Source organism: Zalophus californianus, chromosome 7, assembly GCF_009762305.2.
Source record: "Zalophus californianus isolate mZalCal1 chromosome 7, mZalCal1.pri.v2, whole genome shotgun sequence".
NCBI classification, from domain to species: Eukaryota; Metazoa; Chordata; class Mammalia; order Carnivora; family Otariidae; genus Zalophus; species Zalophus californianus.
In genome coordinates this window covers 77,911,745-77,930,177 of record NC_045601.1, presented here as the reverse complement: position 1 = coordinate 77,930,177, position 18,433 = coordinate 77,911,745, and the positions used below count along the sequence as shown (strand labels likewise).

The 18,433-nt window shown below is 39.0% G+C and overlaps 1 non-coding gene and 1 pseudogene across 1 annotated transcript; one reads left to right on the top strand and one right to left on the bottom strand.

Moving 5' to 3' along the window:
* LOC113927910 overlaps positions 1-18,433 on the top strand; it is a 38,307-nt pseudogene that overhangs the window by 142 nt on the left and 19,732 nt on the right.
* On the bottom strand, positions 12,923-13,061 carry LOC113928220. Its single transcript, XR_003521870.1, has one exon. It is a non-coding gene; the product is annotated as a U4 spliceosomal RNA (small nuclear RNA).

Sequence of the window (18,433 nt, the reverse complement as noted above, 5' to 3'; positions counted from 1 at the left end):
ACACAAGAGCTGTAGCAGGGCCAGAACATCGTTTGAAGCCTCAAGTACTTAATACATATGGATTATGTTTTTCCAAGCCAGAAGTCCGTGTCGTGGGTGTGGCATTTTCTCAAAGTTGGGTAGGCAAGAAATATCTATTTTCTCCAAATCGAATCATATCTGACTGCCATCCCCTACGCCACTGAGTTGGCAAGAAATTCCGTTGTTTGTGTCCTCTCCTCCAGGGACTTACATAAAAATCTGGGAGGCTTATTTGGGGCCCAGAAGATTAGCGAGTCTCTCTGTGTCACGCATGGTTCAGATTATCACTGTCAACGGTCCATCTGAGGAGTGGGCTCGGCTCACCCGGTTCTGGGCCAACCAGCTTTCCTTCAAGCCTCATTCTCAACTGAGCTCAGCCCTGCCCTGGGACACCGGTAAGGACCTGGGTCTGAATCTCAAGAAGTTCAGGACCTACAGACCTCCATGTTTTTTCTGGGCGTTGGAAATGCCCTTTCCCTCAGTTTCAAGAGCTTCCCATGTTCCCTCAACAGACACATTCGCCTATCCCTTCCCTACACAAATACTCCCCAGCATGTCCCTCAATAAGCTTAGGCCTCTGAAAGAGAAGGGAGCTTTCCAGGCTGCCTGAAAGAAAGGTTACCGCAACCCAGTAGTTCTCAAATGCGCGGTCCTGGCCTGCAGCATCACTATTAAAGGTACCCTTATGGTTTGAAATGCCAATCCCTGGACCCCGCCCCAGACTTGCCGCATTAGAAACCCTGGGAGTAGGGCCCAGCATGCTGTGTTTGTAAGCACTGCTGGGGCCTTAAAGCAATTTGGGGCTATCTGCTTAGACCCCCAACAACCACCTAGAGGCAAAAGGTCTTCAAGTCCTGGCTACCTCCTTTAATAAAGTGCGGGAGCAAAAAAAAAGAGAGGTAAAAACAAAACAGCTCTCATTCTTTCCCATGCTTCTACAACAATAAAATAACAAAATAAATACCTTAATTATCTCTCCCCTTTTATAAGGCACTGTGTAAAGCACAGTCTGGATTTATAAAGAATGAAGGAAACCTGAGAACTCATCAGATCCTCACCTCTCCAACAAATCCTCACCCCCCACCTTCCAGGTTTAAAAATTCAGGAGGCTTTATCCTGAAAAAAAGAGCATGCTGAGAAATAAAGGTCAAGTGTTCAGACTAGGCTGTTCCACATCTCCATGGAATGTAGAAACGTGTGAACACCCTTAGAATTTCAATTGGGTCTCCTTTTGCAAGGATTTTTATGCTAACCAAGGTGGAACCAGCATACAACTTCCTTGTAGTAAAGGATTCTGTACCCTCCCACAATATATTATACCAGATAATGATAATTTTTATTGCATCATCTTATTTCAACTTTGTTATAAGGTTTGATTCATGCAAAAGTGGAGAGTCGTTCTTGTTCTTAAACCCAATTAAATCACCATTTCCTGATTCATCCTCCTGCTGCCCCAGATACTTCCAACACATTTCCGACCTGAAATTTTCTGAACTACTTCTTTTCCAAGTCATTTTAAGAACCTAGCATTAAAACATAATTACATGACTGAAAATACTTTTGAAGTCTGCTCAGTGAGACTTTTTTTAATAGTGAGGTTTCTGAATTGTGTGCCTCAGAGGACAATTTTCTGAGCTGTGTATAACTCGAGAGCATCTCTCTGAGCCCATTAGTCACCTTACAAAATTACATGAACTCTTTCAGGCCTCCCGGGGTAGCAACGATTTAGCAATAAATGAATGGATTACGCCTCATAAAGTCATATTTTAAAACAGCTTATATTAACAACCAAGACTGTTGAGTATTTTTTAGGCTTCCGATATTACAGTCGCGGTTTTTACTATGAAATACAAGATTCACTTTTTATAGAATCAAAAAGATGTTAGAAAGCCAAATGGAGAATTAGTCTCTAAGTTTTACTTGAGGAAATCCAGGCCAGAAATCAATTCAGACCTTGACCAAGGTCACACAGCCCGGTTTCCGTGCAGCAGGAATTGGACGCCCGCTTTCCTCCAACTGCCAATCCTCATTTCAGCCAATTCTTAATTTTCCACTAACCAAAAAGCCAGCCCATTACCTTCCAGCACACGACTGCCACCTAGTGGTGATAATGGTCATTGCTGCTTATGCTTACAGACTCCAAAGCCAGGAAGGAAATGGAATAAGAATTAATTCACCTTTAAAATTTATCCAGAGTCTACTGCTCTGTTAGGCGCTTTATGTTATCTTGGTTAATCGTTTTAATACTATGAACTAGGCATTTTTATCCAGGAAGAAACGAGGCTCAGTCGAAGAAATTTACCCAAGTTCACAGAGCCTTGCTCTCAGTAGCTGCATCACCTTCTTCTCCCCTGGGGCTGAGTCCCTGTCCTGTAACTTTGACCTGCCCAAGGCTGGCTTCTCTTAGCTCTCGGAATCCTCTCTGACCTGTGCGCTTATTCCCTGGGCTGCTGTGATTGGTTCAGGCAGAGCCAGTAAGACCCACGGACACTTTCCGGGAACAGGTGAGGGAGAGGAACATGCAGTTTTCCATTCACACGGGTTTGTAGTAAAAACAGTGTGGGGCGCCTGGGTGGCTCAGTCGGTTAAGCATCTGCCTTCCGCTCTGGTCGTCATCCTGGGGTCCTGGGATCGAGCCCCACCAACGGCTCCCTGCCCAGCGGGGAGCCTTCTTCTCCCTCTCCCTTCCCCTCCCCCCCCACCCCCCCCCCCCCCCCCCCGCTCGTGGTCTCTCATTCACTCTCTCCCAAATAAAAAGAAAAAAAAAAGTGTGAAGCTTGCAGCCGCCCCTGCTCTGCAAAGTGCAGCTGAAAATCAAGTCACCACAGGGCAAGAAAAGTTAAGAGAGAAGGAGAAACTGAACCTAGGGACATCCCTAGTGCTCCCAGTTTCAGCTGTGTTTGAAACTAGCTCTACTCCTGGGACTTCAGTTCCGAGAACCAGTCAATGCCTCTTTAAGGATTAAGTCAGCTTGAGGTGGGTTTTTTGGTGTCGTGTGCTGAAAAGTCCAGGTTCGTTCTTATTTGGTTTCTTCTCTTTTCCTACTTCCAACTGTCCACAAATCAATATTTGTATTGTCCTTATGCTTACAAGGCGTGGGTCTGTTTTCCAATACTTATCATTCTATTCTTGCAGGTACAGTACTTACGTAAAAACGTTATTCGGAAATATTTAAGCATAATTTTTTAAATGAAGTTTTCACATAAATTTTAAAGTACAAAATTCCTTGGAAATCTTTTTTCATCCTAAATATCAGCTTCTCAAGAGCAACCAGGAAGTCTACGATCTAAAGTAATTAGTTCTTTCATTAAAGCAGGAGCCGAATAGAGCTTTGGGGTTTGTAAGGGAGTCTCACCATCTGTGCAGAATTCCTGTGTCGTTATGGCTTAAAGGAGTATCGGGAGTTTTTGTCAAACAAGACATAGTCCCTTGAGAATATCACTCATTTATTTAATGTAAGGTCAAGACATATAAATGCCTTGGGAAAGGTAGTCCTACAAATCAATAATTTTTTTAAATGTTGGTAATTTATTCTTGGATAATAGGAGAAATTAACTCCTTTTCTTATAATTATCTCATCTCTTAAAATTACATATCTCATTGTTAATTATATAATCTCTTTACTAATGTTCAGGTAAGAAATGTACTACATGCAATTTTCTAAACCAGGGAACTTCTTGGGAGGTGATTCATTTACAATTTCAGTGGTAAAATAAATAACTTGATCCCAAAAGGCAACACCATGCTTATAATTTGCTTTCCCAATGTTACTATCAACTTTTGGAGACTATTTGCTGATTAGTTTGAGGGTTGGTGGCCTGGCTGATGGCTGCCCTAAGCAATGTTCAAATGCTTACCACAAAACTATCCAATGAAAATGTTTTGGCTGCAGCAAAGGAAAGTTTTGGTTTTTTTTGTTTTTAACTATTTAAGGCCACTGTATCAAAATACATTTTGCAACTAATACATGGAGCCATGAATAAACACTGTAGTTAAGGGCTTTTTTTTACTGAGTCATTTTAGTGGTTCTAAAACTCTTTTTAAAATTGTTGACCAAGGGGCATCTAGGTGGCTCAGTTGGTTAAGCGTCACACTCTTCCTGATTTCGGCTCAGGTCATGATCTCAGGATCATGGGATGGAGCCCCACGTCGGGCTCCTGGCTCAGGGGGGAGTCTGCTTGACATTCTCTCCCTCTCAACCTGCCCTTCCCCCAACTCTCTCTCTCTCTTTCTCAAATGAATAAATTAAAAAAATAAAAATAATAAATAAAATAAAATTGTTGACCAAGTTGTCTCCAGATTGCTGGCTCCTCCCCTCCCCACACTTTCCCTGGTTTTCATACTCTTCTCCAAAGAGTTTCAGGAACAACTAGAAGAGAAGCTCAGGTAGGGGTCAGTCTACTATCACCACCACTCATTCCCACCCTCAGCTCCTATTCAAGGAGAGCAACTTTGCTCAGAGCTCTTTTCTTATGTATTGGGATTTCTTGATTTTCTTTCACTCATTGAACCATTGTCTCTTGAAAACCCAACTATCTTTTAAGCATGATATTAAGGTATTGTAATATTCCCTGAACAAGCGAGTCCCTACCTTTATGTTCTAGTGGAGAAGAGACAATACACAAATACACAAGAGACTAAACAAAATAATACCAGTGGAATGGAGTATAATAAAGAGAAGAAAGTGGTAGTGTGGTAAAGGGTCACCAAAGGGGTCAGGCATCATTAGAAAAGGTGCTGAGGAAATGCCTCACTGAGAAAGTGATATTTGAGTGATGTATTTGAGCCATTAGAAGGTTGTAAACAGAGGTTTGATATGATCCAATTTTGTAAAAATTGTTTTTTTGTGTTTGATAAAAGGAGGCAAGAGAGAGTAACAAGAGGGCCCGTAGGAGGCAAGTGGGATCATCCCAGCAAGCAACCATTTGGCTTGGACTAAGATAGTAGAACACTGGCCATTGAGATACCAGAGAGAAATAGACACACTGGGCATATTTTGGAGGCTGACAGAACTTGCTGTTGATTTGCATATGATAGATGAAGTAAAGAAAGAAATCAAAGACCACTCCTAGTTTTTTTGGTTTTGAGCAGTTGGATGAGAGGTGATGCTTTTCACTAAGATAGGAAAGACAGAGAAGAGAAACAAGTGTGGCTTGAAAATGTAGAAATAAAATTTTGTTTTGGATGGTTCTGATTTAAAATGCCTCTTAGATACTCAAGCTGAGATGCAAAGTAAGCAGTTTTATATGGAGTCAGAAGCTTAGAGAAGGAGGCCCTAGAGATCTAATTTTGAGAGTCAAAGATGTAAAGCACTGGGGTGAAAGTGAGTGGCAGGAAGGGACCCAAGACCATGTTCTAAGCACTCAAGCAATTAAAATTTTATCAGAAGAGGAAAGAGCAAGATAGAAAGAAAACCTGGAAAAGGCAATGGATTTTTGCAAAACAAGCAAATTCCCACATCCCCCAAAAGACTAAAAAAATCTGAAGCAATTACAATGGATATTCCCAGGATTAAGCCTCAGGAGTCCTTCAAAATTCCTTTGGACCAAAGCAGGAAATCTTGGCCAGTGATTCAGGAAGAAAACTAGGAAAATTCAATGAATTCTGCTGTTTTAAAGAGCCCAAAAGTACTATAACAGGTAATTTAGAGAGAATAATCCCATTCCCTAAATGCTCTACTCTGGGGCGGGGGACAATGCCCTAATCCTGGGTGCCACAGTTAAAATCTTTAAAAAAATAAAGCTGTATTTATTTGAGAGAGAGTGAGCATGAGAAGGGGGAGGGACAGAGGGAGAGGGAGAAGCAGACTCCCCGCTGAGCAGGGAGCCCACTGCAGGGATGCAGGCCTTGATCCCAGGACCCTGAGATCATGACCTGAGCCCAAGGCAGACGCTTAACTGACTGAGCCATCCAGGTGCACCACAGCTCTATTGTTTATATTCACATGGTTATTGTTCCCAAAGGTGCCCCAATACTTGGGTACCTAGATCAGAAGATGCCAGTTTCATCTACTCTTCCAAATTGACTCCTGTTCCATGCCAAACAAGGATTTCTATATTGAGCACAGACTACCCATCCAGAAGACCTTACAGTGAGTTCCCCTTCAAGAGTGCCTTTCAAATTTCCTGGCAGACAAACTCAATTAAAACCATTGGTCATCCGTAAGATAAAGTTTAATAACGTTGGACCGCAACAGGGAAAGAATGGACTTCTCCACTCTTCCGTTCCCAGGAAGTTCTTTGGACCAAAGAAATTTACAAATATGCAAAACTTCCCCAGACATTAGATGGCATCCTAAGGGGTAGCAGAAAGAGCAGACTTGGTCAAGCCACACAGGATTTTATTGTGCCCTTTCTTTATGTGAGAGGGAATCTTCTTTCTTAGAATAGTTGATCCTCAATATTCACAGATTTTGCATTTGTGAATTGCATACTCAAAATTTACTTGTAACCCTAAAATCAGCATTCCTGGGGATTTCATTATCCTTCATAGACATGCATAGAGCAGTAAAAAAATTGAGTTGCCCAATGCACACATTTCCTGCTGAGGTCAACTCTGCCTTCATGTTTCAGCTCTTTGACTGTAAGCAAATATCCTTTGTGTGGTCTGTCAGTGCCACAGTTTCCACATTTTTGTGTATTTGTTGGTGATTTCCCTTTTTTTGGTGGTTTAAAGGCCCCCCAGGAATAGTGCTGAAGTTCTCTGTAGTGCACCTAAGCACAAGAAGCCTGTGCTGTGTCTTACCGAGCAACTACGTGTGTTAGACAAGCTTCATTCGGGCACAAATGAAAGTGCTGTCTGCCATGAGCTGAATGTTAATGAATCAACAATATATATTAAATATGTTGTCTTGAAATAAAAACACATAAGAGAAGGATATGTTTCGATCAGTTAGCAAGAATGTTGTGTCCAGAGGCTCTTGAGAACCTAACCCTGAATTTGCCTTAGAAGCAGTGTTTCAGTATTCACTAATTTAGTGTTTGTGGTGACTTTATAGAACATAAGTATCGTGAGTCATGAGAATCAACTGTATTTACATTATCAAAGGGACACCAGTCAAGTGACTTTCCTAAAGAAGACACCTACATCCAGGTGACCAAGGTGTCCACCTAACATGCACAGAAAAGTGCCTTTAAATGGCAGATGCTCTTCCTTTTAAAAAAGGCAAAAACAAAACAAGAACAACAAATAAAAATCAAAACAAACATTTAAAGCATTGTTTAACCAGTCCCCCACCCACACCCCTCCCTCGGTAAATATATATACACAAATATATGCATATATATATGTATATGTAAGCAAATATATTTGTATATATGTATATATATACACAAACATGTGTATGGGGTGAAAAAAACTAAACACCAATTTTAGAGTAAAATTGATATTAATGAAAGCATTTGGAGTAAATCCTGGCAGATGATATAAATTTTAGTGAAATATGCTCAAACGAGAAAATTGCAGATACAAAGTTATTTTGATACTACATGTTATTAAGAATTAGAATCGAACATAACCCAGATATTAATATATTACTTCACTCTTACCTCACACAATTATGTGAAATATTTTTCTCGGAATGAGATAAAGAAAAGTTGATGTTTTCTATTTCTCCTTTGGAAATATCAGTAGGGGATTGTTAAATAATGTTACAAACACACAGTAAATTATTACATAACTATTCACAGCATGTTTTAGAAGAGTACTTAATATGGGACTATAGTGATCCACAATGAATCTTCAGAATCGTACACATAGCATGATCACAAGTTTTTAAAAATTATATAAATGTTACAAATACAATGAGAAGACCATACTACAACATTTGAAGTTATAAACTTCAGCTATGATATTCAAAGTAGGATTTATTTTCTTTGTACTGTTCTGTATTTTCTATACGTTCTATAATAAGGGTATTACCTTATATAATAAAAACTATTATTAGTTATGATTTCTATGCTTTACCACTGCTTTTATTATTCAAACCTAAAAAGTATTCACTTTCATTTTTATATTAAAAAGCTACATTTTTATCATTTAACATCTCAAATAATTAACATTTCTTTAAACTTTCCAAAACCTGAGTGAAATGTAATAATCACAGTCAGGTCTCTGTTTTTCCAATAATGAACGGCAATGTGAACAAGCCCATGCAGATAATACGAAAGTTCTTTTGGGTTTGGAAATGTGATGCGATTTTCATGCAGAAAATATATCTTTCCAATGCTGAATGTCAAATGAGCCTGTCTTCCTGGGGTACCTTCCCTCCAGCAGGCAGAGGGAAGAGACTGTCAGGTCTCCAAGTGACAGCAGAATGCTGGGAATAATTCGCAAAGTAGAGAACCTTCTACTATGATCATTGATCATAAATCATGCTATAAATTGAAAGGAATGAAAAATAAGCAAATATCTTTGGAGAAAATGGTCTTCGACCGACTGGCACAAAGACAGATACAACCACCCAGTTACATAATATCTCAGCAGCTAGCAGCAAACTGCCTTCAGCAGTTGTCTGACTGATGTAAGTAGGCTAAACAGTGTTATTTTTAATGGTGCATATTTGGCATCTGTTTGGAAGCCTTGTGTAGAGCATTACAAAGAATTCATTGTGAAGACTAGGCTCTTGGTTTTATATTAATCATTAAATCCATGAATTTGTAACGGATATTTAGTATTCATCTCTTAAACTATATACTTTAAGATGCTCTGGGTTCATTTTGAAATGTTTAAAATAAGCATGGGCTAGTTTTCTCTTGCTCTTCATAAAAAACTCCAAGAGTTGTAAACCCGTCAATTCTTGGCCCTTGACTTTGATTTCTCTGCTACCGTTTGTTGCTATACGTGCTCTCTGTTTTTGTAGACTTGGATGGTCTCCTTGCATTGTGCTGGGTTTCCCCTTGTGTTCCCCTTCAGGGCTGGTGAAGGACATCCTGGAGAAAATTCTGACTCAACGAGCCTCTCCTACTCTGTGGGGTTACAGAAGATATGTGACTGGCTCCCCACACAGACTTCAAGGACAGATAGAATGTGAAACTTTGAGGTGCTACTTGGCAGTACCCAGCCTCAACTTGAAGTGAGATCATAAGGCCAGAGAACATAGAAACGGTCACACAGCTTCAGGCTGTGACCAGAGACCTATTCCTAACATGGCTCTTTCTGTCTTCCATAGTCCCAGGCTCTATCTCAGATCCAGAATCAAGGGTAAAAGAATAGGTATCACTGAACTTGATCAATTCTTTCCCCTCATATTCATTTTCTAGCTCTTTCAGAAAAAGCGATTCTCTTCCAGAGTTCTCTCCATGAATGTAGAGTCCTAGAAATAAGTCTCCCAGTTGGGAGTGTCTGTGCTGACCCTGTGGGATCAATTGGTTGGGTGATAAACATCAACCTGTGTCCTGATTTCTAGGGTCCTAGATGGAGGAGACCCAGGCATTCATTAACAGGCCTGATTCCTCCTTGTATCCAGCCTCGGGCTACCCAACAGTCTGGAGCTAAGGTAAGTGGTTTCCCTGGAGAACTGAGAGTAGCAGTACTTAAAATCTCAGCTAGGCAGAAGACAACTGCTCCCGAAGGCACTACATGTGCAAATGTTCAGCTTCGCTTGGAAAAACTTTTATAAACTTACATAAATATCCATGTGGACCTAAGTTTCTTCTAAGTTAAAGGTTGACATCGAAAGTTTTTTTTTTCTTTTCATTTTATTTTTAAATTGTCTGGTGTTTTATTTGCTCCTGACATTTATTTTTTTTTGTAAGATTTATTTATTTATTTGACAGAGAGAGACACAGCGAGAGAGAGAACACAGCAGAGGGAGAGGGAGAAGCAGGCTTCCCGCTGAGCAGCACCCTGAGATCATGACCCAAGCCGAAGGCAGACACTTAACAACTGAGCCACCCAGGCGCCCCTCCTCCTGACATTTAATTATGAGTTGTTAGAGTTCCCCTAAAGAAAATCTGTTTAGATTTCAAGTACTAGCATGATAATGCCACTTACTTCATTAAGTCTTGGTCACTTGAACCTCACAGCAAAACCCGTGGAGAACCACCAGTTTTACCACAATGACAAACAGTCTCTGCTGAGGTGACAAGCAATGCCTTTTTATATTTGAAGAGTCATCGATCATGCAGGTCCTAGGAACACTGAAAAGGGAAAAAGTCATGGTTACTTTTGAAGGAATGAAGTAATGGTCGAAAAGATGGCTCAGGGAAGAAATATATTTTAAGATGTGGGGTTACTGCAGAGTTTTGCTGAACGCCAGGAGCTTTGGAACTGGCAAACCATTTTTACTTCTGTGTAAGACATGCTCTGGGAACAAAACAGACATTTTGTTGGGACGATGTAGGACAGTTTGATTAACTTTCTTTCCTAGGACAAAAGGCTACCATTTAACGCAAAATCCTCAGGAGCCTACTGCAAATTGAGCGACTCAGGCAGTGATGTTTATCCATTTGAATTCCATTTGAGTTTATTGATTCCTTCATCTGAGAAATAAACAATCAAAAAGAAACAGGGGCCAGTTGTGGAGGCAGTAACCCCGGTCTTCCTGGTCTTTGCTGTAAATCGTAGGAAGGGATATGTTCTAAATTGCTCCCATTCGTAAATGCTTCTAGGCTGTTTCTTATGTGAAAAATTACTTATCTTCTAGCTCCTTTTTCTGTCTTTCATTAAGCTACAATAGCCTAGTGGCTAGCAATAAAGAAAACTGTACTAAACAATTGGAAATAATTTTCCCAGGAGACTAGCTAAATGAAAATTTGTTGGGTTTTGTAATCAGCATGAGCGGAGAATGGTATTCTTACTATCGGCAAGGTGGCCCTTTGGACCATGCAGGCCGGGAACGCCAGTACTTGCTGGGAACCCCTAGATGCAGGGAAGACAGCTGTGATTAATGATTCAAAGCACCCCAGGTATATGCAACAAGAAGTTCAGTTGCACTTCCATTTACAAAACAAGATATATCTGGCAATAAATAATGCCTTCAACCTTGTTTTTTTCCCCAGACTAATCCGATTCATTAATCAAACTAAGCCATTATTCTAAACCCCAAGGCTTAATACACTACAAAATGTTCACACAGTGAGGGAGGATTGATTTGTGGTTGGGGTAGGGGAAAAGAAGGATAGTCTTTTGTTTCCTTTCTCTCTCCAAAGTTTGCTGTTTAAAACGCATATAAAATGTATAATTTAAAACCCTCTCGGGGCGCCTGGGTGGCTCAGTTGGTTAAGCGACTGCCTTCAGCTCAGGTCATGATCCTGGAGTCCCGGGATCAAGTCCCACATCGGGCTCCCTGCTTAGCGGGGAGTCTGCTTCTTCCTCTGGCCCTCCCCGCTCTTGTGCTCTCTCTCTCTCTCTCTCTCAAATAAATAAATAAAATCTTAAAAAATAAAAAAATAAAACCCTCAGTTTCTTGAGCTAAGAACACCCGATTGTTATTCAAATAGATACTGATATGCAAAGGCCACAGCTCTGGTCTGAATGTTTGTGTCCCCTCTCCCCCAAATTCATACATAAAAATCCTAACCCCTAAGGTGATGGTGTTAGTAGGGGAGACCTTTGGGTGATTAGGTCCTCATCAGGTCAAGAGAGCTCTGCTCTCAAGGATGGGATTGGTGCCCTTATAAAAAGGGCTCCAGAGAGATTCCTCGATTCCTTCTACCGTGTGAGGAAACAAGAAGTCTGCATCCCAAAGGCTCTCAACCATCCTGTCACCCTGATCTGGGACTTCCTGTCTCCAGAATTCTGAGAAATAAATTTTTATTTATAAGCCACCCAGTCAACAGTATTTTGTTATAATAGCCTGAACACATTAAGACAGCTATACTCAGAGAAACTGTAGAGAAAGCCAGTGTTTCCATTTATAAACATGTGAAGACAGATGAGGGGGAGGGGAAGTCCACCTGAGAATAGAACAGCCTAACATAGGACACCTGGGAAATCTCACTCCAGCTGAAGTGAAAAGGACTCTTTGAAATCTTCATATTTTCTTGGCTGACTCAAATGTTGTAGAGTGTTGCCGTCATGTTACATATTTTTACTCTCTTCACAATTTTAATTTCATCCCTTTACCCTAGGAACTGTTCCTTGTGGTATAAGAAATTTGTAATAGCCAAATTGTTTTAAGAATCATTAAATTTGGCAAATGTATAAACAATCTTAAGTATTTTTGTAACTCAGTCATTCCACTTCTAGTAACCTGTACTAAGAAACTAAACAGACATAAGTTCAAATGAGTTTGTGTGTGTGGGCGTGTGCATCTCAAGATGTTTATCACAGCGTTCTATATACAAAAAATTAAAATACAATGATAAAGTTTTTAATTTCTCAAATCAGTTTTTAAAGATCTTAAAAACTACAAACTAGAATATTAAACCCTCACAAAAATTATGTTTTAGAAGTTATTTAGAAAAAGTTTGGGAGGTGCCTGGGTGGCTCAGTCGTTAAGCGTCTGCCTTTGGCTCAGGTCATGGGTCCAGGGTCCTGGGATCGAGCCCCCGCATCGGGCTCCCTGCCTGCTCAGCAGGGAGCCTGCTTCTTCCTCTCCCACTCCCCCTGCTTGTGTTCCCTCTCTGGCTGTCTCTGTCAAATAAATAAATAAAATCTTAAAAGAAAAAAAGAAAAATTTTGGCTCCTTTAACTGTAAAAATCCATAATGTAAAACTATGTTACAAAATTAACTATATGTGAATCTTAATATATTTATAATATATTTGCAAATAGTATGTATTTTTTTAAAAATAAGAGGAATTATTTCAGAGTGTTAAACTCGATTATCTCTGGGTGGTGAAATTCTGAATTTAAAATTTGTTTTTCTTTTCACTATTTTCTAAGTTTTTTCTTTTATTTATTGATAATCAAGAAAAAAGGCATATAAAATAAGTTAAGCCAGTGGATACAACCATAGAATATGAATGCTTTTTACATAATTATCCTACACTTCATTGCAGTCTACTATTTACAATACTATATAAAGGTTTTTCAATTAGCAATAATCGTGCCTTGGATAAACCTCATTGGCTACGATACTGCCACTGTGCAAAGCTATACATAAAGGTTTTTCATTCTTTTTGTTTTACTAAGAGAGAAACTTAACTGTTTCCTGGCTTTCAGTTTTCCTAGTGTAGTTTCAAGTTTCTCACCTGGAATGGAGATTGAATGTAATATATCGCTATCCCTGAATTTAAATAAGACATCAAAAAAAAAAAAAAAAAAAAAAACCCAAAACAGGTCACTAGAGTTAAGAAACTAAGACACATTTAAAAATGATTACATCTCAGTAAGTTAGGAATAGAGTGGAACTTTTTTAACTTGATAAATAATAACCACAAAAAGCCTACAGCTAACATGATACTTAACGGCAACAATCTAGAAGCTTTCCTGCTAAGATCAAGAACAAGGAAAGGCAAGGGTGTGGATAGAGCTAGAGAGTATGATGCTAAATAAGTCAGTCAGAGAAAGATACCATATGATTTCATTCATATGTAGAATTTAAGAAACAAAACAAATGAGCAAAGGGGAAAAAAGAGAGAGAGAGGCAAACCAAGAAAGAGACTCGTAACTTTCGAGAGCAAACTGATGGTTACCGGAAGGGAGGGGAGTAAGGGGAGGGTTATATGGGTGCTGGGAATTAAGGTGAGCACTTATTGTGATGAGCACTAGGTGTTGTATGCAAGTGTTGCATCACTAAATTCTACACCTGAATCTAACATTACACTGTATGGTAACTCACTGGAATTTAAATAAAAACTTAAAAAAAAAGAACAAGACAAGGATGTCGCCTCTCACCAATCCTTTTCTTTTTTTCCCGAATTTTCATTTAAATTCTAGTTAGTTAACATAAAGAGTAATACTGGTTTCAGGAGTAGAATTCAATGATTCATCACTTACATGTAACACCCAGTGCTCATCACAACAGTGCCCTCCTGAGTACCCAGCACCCGCTTGGCCCATCCTCCACCCACGTCCGTCCATCAAACCTCAGTTTGTTCTGGTTTGCTTCCCTCACTCTCTCTTTTTTTTCTTTCCCATATGTTCATTGTTTTGTTTCCTAAATTCCACATATAATTGAAATCATATGGTATTTGTCTTTCTCTGACTTATTTTGCTTAGCATACGACATACTAGCTCCGTCCAAGTCATTGCAAATGGCAAGACTTCAATCTTTGATGGCTGAGTGATATTCCACTGGATATATATCACATCTTCCCACATCAGTCAATGAACATTTGGGCTCTTTCCATATTTCGGCTACTGTTGATAATGCTGTTGTTTCCATATTTTGGCTACTGTTGATAATAAACACTGGGGTGCATGTATCCCTTCAAATCTGTATTTTTCTATCCTTTTCAACATTATACTGGAAGTCCTTGATAATGCAAGAAAACAAGGAAAGGAAATAAAAGATACACAGTTTGGAAAAAATAAATGAAACTGTCTTTTTAATAAAAAGATTGTCTATGTAAAAAATCCAAAAGAATCAACAAAAAAAACCTCCTGGAGCTAATAGAAGATTACAGCAAGTTTGCAGGATACAAGGTTAATATACAAAAGTAAATCACTTTCCTATATACCAGTGATGAACAAATGGAATTTGAAATAAAAAACACAATGCCATTTATATTAGCACCCCCCAAAATGAAATATTTAAGTATAAATCTAACAAAATATATACAAGATCTATATGAGGAAAACTATAAAATTCTGATGAAAGAAATTAAAGAATAGAGAGATAGTCCCTGTTCATGAATAGGAAGATTCAAATTTGTCAAGATGTCAGTTCTTCCCAATTGGATCTGTAGATTCGATACAATCCCCACTGAAACCCCAACAAATTATTTTGTGGATATTGACAAGCTGATTTTAAGGTTTATATGGAGAGACATAAAACCCAGAATAAAAGGGAGAAGGCTATTTTGAACCCAGTTGTAGTTTCAGGTTGAAATATTGAGCCAACACAATATTGAAGGAGAAGAACAAAGTTGAAAAACTGACACTACCCCACTCCAAAATTTACTAAAAAGCTACCATAATCAAATGTAGTATTAGCTAGAGATTAGACAAATATATCATGAAACACAATAGAGGGCCCAGAAATAGACCCACATGAGTATTGCCAATTGATCTTTGACAAAGAAGCAAAGACAATACAATGGAGAAAAATAATCTTCTCAACAAATGGTGCTGGAACAACTGGATATGCACATCTGAAAACTTGGATCTAGATACAGACTTCTAGCCTTCAGAAAAATTAACTCAAAATAGGTCATAGACCTGAATGTAAAACACAAAAGTATAAAACTAGAATGTAACATAGAAGAAAATCTAGATGACATTGCATTTGGTGATGACTTTTTAGTTACAACACCATGAAAGAAATAATTGCTAAGGTGGACTTCACTAAAATTTCAAACTTCTACTCTATAGAAGACACTTCTACTCTGCAAAAGAATGAGAAGACAATCTAAAGATTGGAAGAAAATACTTGCAAAAGACATATTTGATAAAGAACTGTTATCTAAAATATAAAATTAATTCTTAAAACTTAATAAGAAAATGAACAACCCAAGTTTTAAAATGGGCATAAAAACTGAAAAATATTACCAAGGAAGATATACAGATGACAAATAAGCAGTGAAAAGATACTCAACATTATATGTCATTAAGGAATTGCAAATTTAAACAATGAGATCCTACTACACACCTATTAGAATGACCAAAATCCAAAACACTGACAACACCAAACATTGGCAAGGTTGAGGAACAATAGGAACTCATTCATTGGTAGTGGGAATGCAAAATGATACAGCCACTTTGGAAGACAGTTTGGTAATTTTGAAAACATATTCTCACAAAAACCTGCACACAGATGTGTATAGTCACTTTTATTCATAATTGCCAAAACCTGGAAGCAACTAAGGTGTTCTTCAGTAGGTGAACTGGATAAATAAACTGCAGTTAATTTATTTCCTAGTATTTTGCTAAGGATTTTTGCATCTGTATTCATCAAGGATATTGGCCTGTAGCTTTCCTTTCTTATGATGTCTTTTTCTAACTTTGGTATGGGGGTAATACTGGCTTTGTGAAATGAATTTGGTAGTATTTTCTCTTCTTTGTTTTTTTTGTTGTTGTTTTAAAAGATTTTATTTATTTGACAGAGAGAGACACAGCAAGAGAGGGAACACAAGCAGGGGGAGTTGGAGAGGGAGAAGCAGGCTCTCCACAGAGCAGGGAGCCAATGTGGGGCTCGATCCCAGGACCCTGGGATCATGACCCGAGCCGAAGGCAGACGCTTAACGACTGAGCCACCCAGGCGCCCCTCTTCTTCGGTTTTTTGGAAAACTTTGAGAAGGATCAATGTTAATACTTCTTTAAGTATTTGGGGCACCTGTGTGTCACAGTCAGTTGGGCATCTGACTCTTGGTTTCAGCTCAGGTCATGGTCTCGGGGGTCATGAGATTGAGCCCCACATTGGGTTCTGTCCTCAGTGCAGAGTCTGCTTGAGACTCTCCCCCTCTCCCTCTGCCCCTCCTCCCAGCTCTCTCTCTGAAAGAAACAAAAATAAATCTTTAAAAAAAAAATCCTTCTTTAAATATTTAGTAAAATTCACCAGTGAAGTCATCTAGGCCTAAACTTTGCTGGAAGATTTTTTTGATTATCTACTCAATATCCATACTAGTTATGAGTCTCTGTAGGCTTCCTATTTCTTCATGATTCAGTTTGGGTAGGAATTCAGTTTCCAGGAATTTATTCATTTCTTTTTGGTTATCTAGTTTGTTGGTGTATAATTGTTCACAGTAGTTGTCTTTTTTTTAAAAAGATTTTATTTATTTGTTTGACAGAGAGAGAGACAGCTAGAGAGGGAACACAAGCAGGGGCAGAGGAAGAGAGAGAAGTAGGCTTCCCACTGAGCAGGGAGCCGATGTGGGGCTCGATCCCAGGACCCTGGGATCATGACCTGGGCCGAAGGCAGACGCTTAATGACTGAGCCACCCAGGTGCCCCCACAGTAGTGTCTTATGATAGGTTTTTATTTCTGTATCATCAGTCGTAATGTCTCCTCTTTCATTTCTCATTTTATTTATTTGAATCTTTTTTCTCTTTTTCTTAGTATAGCTTAGAGTTTGTCAACTTTGTTTATTGTTCAAAAAACAACAACCCTTAGTTTTGTTGATATTTCTCTACTTCCAATTTTATTTATTTCTGCTCTAATCTTTGTTCTCTCCTTCCTTCTGCCCACTTTGGGTGTGGTTTGTTCTTCTTTCTCTAGCTCTTTAAGGTATAAAGTTAGTCAAGAGGAAGCCACTAGAACTGCCCTAACTACCAAAATGGTAAACCCAAAGTCATGTTGCATTACTGGAGGAGTAAAGGTGCAGAGTGTCATCACCAAATACTTGAAAGATTCCCTTGAAGGATGGTGATTTCCACAACATTCCCATTGAATTGATTTATTTTGCCTGTGCAGAAAGCAGATGGAACTCAGGAAATGGTAGCACATTACTCTAATCAGGCAGTGACTCCAATTGCGGCTGGATTCCAGGTATGTTTTGTTACTGGAGCAAATCAATACATCCCCTGGCTCCTGGTATACAGGGATTTAGCTTGTTACTGCACTTTTTTTAAAAACCTGTAACTATTAGTAAATATTATCAGGGACTCTTTGCTTTTGGATGGCAGGGCCAACAGCACGGCTTCAAAGTCCTACCTCAGAGCCATGCCAGGTTGCTGGTGCGATGCCATTATCTAGTCCTCAGGGACCCCAGTCACTTCATAGCACATCTCATCACATGGTTTCATTACGTTGGTATCAGCAACCAGTTAGTGAGCAGGAAGTAATAACTACCTCAGGAAAACTGTTAATATATATGCATGTCAAAGAGTGTGAAATAAATCCCTAAAAACACAGGGGCCTGCCACCTCTGAAGTTTCTAGAGGTCCACTGGTCTAGGACACGTTAACATATCTTTTCCAAAGGGAAGGAAAATTGCTGCATCTGGGCCTCCTAAGAAAGTGACACAATGTCTAGTGGGTCTCTTTGGGTTTTAGAAATAAAATATGCATCATTTTGGTGTACCACTATAACCCAGTTAACCTAAAAACTAGAAATTAGTGGAGTTGGGAAAGGAAAAGATTCTGCTACAGATCCAAATTTCTGTGTAAGCTTCTCTGATGTTTGAGCTTGTATTGGTCAGGGTTCAATCAGAGAAGCAGAATACTAGTATGTACATACATACATATATGTATAAATTGTTCAGTATAAATGATATATATACTCAAAGGGTAAAACTCTAGAGCTTCTAGAAAAAAAGAAAAACAACATAGAAAATCTTTGTGACCTTAGAGATGGCAAATATTTCATAGAAGGACAAAAAGATAAAAATCATAAAATACATTCCATCAAAATTCAAAGCTTCTATGCA